The 5,450-nt window shown below is 37.3% G+C and overlaps 1 non-coding gene across 1 annotated transcript; it reads left to right on the top strand.

Annotated features, from left to right (window-relative positions):
• The first annotated feature begins 525 nt into the window (after positions 1 to 525).
• Positions 526 to 632, top strand: LOC118623160. The gene has a single exon (XR_004958244.1). It is a non-coding gene; the product is annotated as a U6 spliceosomal RNA (small nuclear RNA).
• Positions 633 to 5,450: the final 4,818 nt, after the last annotated feature.

Genomic DNA, 5,450 nt, shown 5'->3' with positions numbered 1-5,450 from the left:
CTGTTGTTTCCCTATCTTGGCCACTGTGAATAATGCTGCAATATGCATAAAGGTGCATATATTTTTACAAACAACCATGTGGTTTCACTCATATGTGGGATATAAAGCTGAATGCAATGAACAAGCACATAAGACAAACAAACAAAAGCTAATAGACACAGACAACATTTGGTGGTTATTAGAGGGAAATAGGGGTGGAGGAAGCAGATGAGGAGGGTAAAGGGAGTACAATATGGTGATAGAAGGAGACTTGATTTTGAGTAGTGAACACAATGCAGTATATAGATGATGTATTATAGAATTGTATGTCTGAAGCCTATCTAATTTTATTAACCAATGTCACCCCAATAGATTTAATAAAATTAAAAAATAACAAAATAAGATGAAAAATTTAGTTTTAATCACACTATATTTCAAATGCTCACTAGCTATATGTGGCTACTACATTAGACAGTGTAAATATAGAACATTTTCATCATCATAGAGACTTCTACTGGGCAATGCACATCTAAAAACAGATATATAATGCTCACTTTGGCGGCAAATATACTAAAATTAGAAAGATACAGAGAAGATTAGCATGGCCCCTGTGCAAGGATGACTTGCAAATTCATGAAGCATTCCATATTTTTACAATGATGCCCACTTTCACCACTCTAATTTAACATAGTACTGGAAGTCTTAGCCACAGCAATAAGACAGGAAGAAAAAATAAAAGGGATCCAAATTGGAAAGGAGGAAGTGAAACTGTCATTATTCACAGATGACATGATACTATACGTAGAAAACCCAAAAAGCTCTATAAAAAATTTACTAAATTTAATAAATGAATTTGGCAAAGTAGCAGGATACAAAATTAACGTCAAGAAATCGATGGCATTCTTATACACCAATAATGAACTCACAGAAAGAAAAACTAAAAAAACAATCCCACTTACCATTGTGGCAAAAAAAATTAAGATACCTAGGAATAAACTTAACCGAAGAAGTGAAGGACCTCTTCACAAAAAACTACATGTCATTGAAAAAAGAAATAGAGGAAGATATAAAGAAAGTGGAAGCATATACCTTGCTCATGGATTGGAAGAATCAACATCATTAAAATGTCCATACTACCCAAAGATATCTATAGATTCAAAGCAATCCCCATCAAAATACCAATGAGATACTTCACAGAACTAGAACAAATACTTCAAAAGTTCATATGGAACCAAAAAAGACCTTGAATAGCCATAGCAATCTTGAAAAAGAACAAAGTTGGAGGGATCTTATTTCCAGATTTCAGGTTATACTACAAAGCCACTGTAATCAAAAGAGCCTGGTACTGGCACAAGAACAGGCATATAGACCAGTGGAACAGAACAGAGAACCCAGAAATGGACCCAAGCCAATATGCTCAATTAATATTTGAGAAAGGTGGCAAGAGCATACAGAGTAAAGACAGCCTCTTTAATACATGATGTTGGGAAAATTGGACAGCTACATGCAAAAACATGAAACTAGTCCATCAACTTACAACATACATAAAAATAAACTCAAAATGAATAAAGGACTTAAATGTGACTCATGAATCCATAAAAATCCTAGAAGAAACTGTTGGCAACAAAATTGCAGATATCATACGCAGCAGAATTTTCAATGATACATCACCTAAGGCAACAGAAACAAAGGAGAAAATAAACATGTGGGACTACATCAAACTAAAAAGCTGCACAGCAAAAGATACAATCATCAAAATGGAAACACAACCCACTGTATGGGAGAGCATAATTGCCAATGATATATCAGATAATGTGTTAATTTCCAATATATATAGAGTGCTCATACAACTCAACACAAAGAACCCAATAAAAAATGGGCAGAGGAACTAAATAGGCACCTCTCCAAACAGGACATACAAGTGGCTAAGAGACATATGAAGAAATGTTCAACATCACTAATCATCAGAGACATGCAAATTAAAACAACAATGAGGTATCACCTCACACCTGTCAGAATGGCTGCCATCAACAAATCATCAAACAGCAAGTGGTGGGGGAGAGATAAACCACAGAACTTATATGCATGTATGCATGAACAATGGACATGGACAACAAAGCTGGGGGTAGGGTGGGGAGGGAGGGGGAGGAGGGTGTCAATGGGGGAAAAAGGAGACACATTTGTAACAAAAATAATTAAATTAATAAAAATTAAATGTGATATACCACATAAACAAAATGAAAGATAAACATCATATGATCATATCAATAGATACTAAAAAAGTATTGGACAAAATCCACACCCATTTCTGATAAAAATGCTTAGCAATTTGGGAATAGAGGGATCATATCTTGATATAATAATGGCCGTATATGATAAACATTCAGGCAACATCATAGTCAATGACAAAAACTTAAAGCAGTTTCCTTAAGAACAGGAACAAGACAAGGATGCCCACTTTCGCCACTCTTATTTAACATACTACTGGAAATCTTAGCCACAGCAATCAGACATGAAGAAAAAATAAAAGGGATCTAAATTGGAATGGAGGAAGTGAAACTGTCATATTTACAGATGATATGATATATACACAGAAAATATTTAGACACTTCTCCAAAAAGGACATATAAATGGCTAAGAGAGATATGAAGAAATGCTCAATGTCACTAATCATCAGAGAGATGCAAATTAAAACAACAATGAGGTATTACCTCACACCTGTCAGAATGGCCGCCATCAACAAAGCATCAAACAAGTGTTGGCGAGGGTGTGGAGAAAAGGGGACTCTAGTACACTGCTGGTGGGAATGCAGACTGGTGCAGCCACTATGGAAAACACTATAGTGTTACTTCAAAAAATTTAAAATTGAACTTCCATTTGACCCAGTGATCCCACTTCTAGGAATACACCCTAAGAAGCCTGAAACACCAATCAGAAAGAATATATGTACCCCCATGTTTGTAGCAGCTCTATTTACAATAGCTAGGATCTGGAAACAGCCCAAGTGTCCATCAGTAGACGAATGGATAAAAAAGCAGTGGTACATATACACGATGGAGTACCATGCAGCTGTAAGAAAAAGAGATCTCTTATCCTTTGAGACGACATGGAGGGACCTGGAGAGTATTATCCTAAGTGAAACAAGCCAAGCAGAAAAAGAGAAACATCACTTGATCTCACTTGTTTGTGAATATAATGAACATAACAGTCTGAAGAACAGGATAGTACCAGAGATGTGGAAGTCAGGTACTGATTGACAATTCCCAGAAGAGGGGAATATGAGGGGAAGAGATAAGCCACAGAACTTATATGCATGTACGCATAACCAATGGACCTGGACAACAAAGCTGGGGACAGGGCGGGGAGGGAGGGGGCGGAGGGTGTCAATGGGGAAAAAAGGAGAAACATTTGTAACAAAACTAAATAAAAAGAAGAATAACAAAATATTCTGAAGCCATGAAGAAAAATAAAACAAGTAAGACTATATTAAAAAAAACACAACTTTTATGTAAGATAGACATTAATTAATTAGTGTGGTGTCTCTCCTAAAACATTTTGATCCCTTTTTAGGCAGAGAAAACTAGATATTTTAGTGTGGAGTATAAATATGACTTTAGTTCACTGTAATGGTAAAGAGTATGAAACAATTTACTTAATGGTTTAAGGAAGATTAAAATTAGCTTGATAAGATATTCATTATTGTCCAATTCAGACATTTAATCAGTATTGTTATTTCAATTTTATTATTTAAAATTATTTTTTCTTCATTGATTTTAGAGAGAGGGGAAGGGAGAGGGACAGAGAGATAGAAACATTGATGAGAGAGAACACCAGCTGGCCGCCACCTGCATGCTCTCCTCTGGGGATTTGGTCCACATCCTGGACGTGTGCCCTGATCGGGAATCAAACCGATGACCTCTTGGTGCATGGGTCGATACTCAACAACTGAGCCATACTGGCTGGATCTTTTAAATAAAGGTCCTTTCCATCTTAAATAAAGGAAACAAGAGTGCAAACAAGGACACAGAGGGTCAGAGTCTGACCAGGTTCCTTTAGGCATCTTCTCCAAGAATTATAAGGGTATGGATTTCTCTTCCTTCAAATTTTATGTGCTATTTTGTCTACTTGGTTGCTACTAAGTCTGGCCAGGGTGTTTGTATCTGAAAATGAATGTAAATGGGAAGGCAGAGAAATTGAAGATTGCCTGTGTGTTGGGTCATTTTCTTCTCTGGGAATCACCCAATTAGCAGCCAGTTTATAGGAAACCACCATGGTGGCAGTTCTCACTGGAGTGACACTGTTTCCCACAGTTACTGTGTTTACAGGGAGGCTTCCTTGTGTACCCTGAGCTAGGTGCCAAGTGAGCAAAGCCAAGAAACATGAGACTCAGTGTGGGCTCTCAAGGAGCTTGCAGTAGATAATGAGACAAGACTAATAGATGAGGAACAGTTAATTCAATGTGAAATTGTCAGAGGAGTGGCTCTCCATATTTTTTTTCACAACATTAAAGGTGTAAGGCTGTAATAAGAGATAGTATAGTCTTCAGTCTATATTCGCTTACTGGGTTACCTGAAAACCCTCATCTTGTCACAAAGGATTGCTTAGCCAGTGTGTCTGTGACCCTGAATTGCAACCTCTGAATGAAAGAATACCTTGCATGGTCCAAACTTGCATTAATCTTAAGGTATTCAGAAGATGGAGACATTGATACAACCTGAGAAGCATTCAATGCAAAGATAGCATTGAAGGATGGATGTGTCTGAATTGGTAGGACCCAAGGAACTTTACATCCTCTTCTCTTCCAGATCCAGGAATAAGAATGCTGATGTGATGCTGTTCAGGTCCTTCAAACAAAGCAAAATTTTTATTGGAGCAGAACACTTCAATGCTATTTCTTAACAAAACACACAGGGTGGGGCAAAAGTAGGTTTACAGTTGTTTGTGAAACAGTTTATCCTTAGATTATTATTTATTAATTATTATATTATTATTATTATTTTGTTTTACCTCACCTGAGGATATTTTTCCATTTATCTTCAGATAGATTGGAAGGGGGTGGGGGTGGGGGGAAACATCAACATGAGAGGGACACATCGATAAGTTAGTTGCCTCCCACATGACCCCAACCAGGGCCAGGGACCAAACGGCAACAGAGGTACATGCCCTTGACTAGAACTAAACCCTCATCTGTTTGGTCCATGGTCTGATGCTTCAACTGGCCAGGGCTATTGTATTATTTTTCATATGAACAACTACAAACTTACTTTTGCCCCACCCTGTATACCAAGAAACTGCTCTGTGACAGCTGTTGAACCAAGTAGAGGGGAAACAGATGGAAATGATATGATTCACAGCTTGGAGAAGCTTCTCCCCTGAAGGTGGAGAAAGATATGAATGAGCATATTTATATTTCATGCATCTATTGAAAGACAACAATACCCTGTACATCTAGCCAAAGGTCAATCTCTAGA

Source organism: Molossus molossus, unplaced genomic scaffold (assembly GCF_014108415.1).
Source record: "Molossus molossus isolate mMolMol1 unplaced genomic scaffold, mMolMol1.p scaffold_m16_p_9, whole genome shotgun sequence".
In the NCBI taxonomy this organism is placed as follows: domain Eukaryota; kingdom Metazoa; phylum Chordata; class Mammalia; order Chiroptera; family Molossidae; genus Molossus; species Molossus molossus.
Note: the sequence above shows the minus strand (reverse complement) of the source record. Positions and strands in the feature narration are given on the sequence as shown.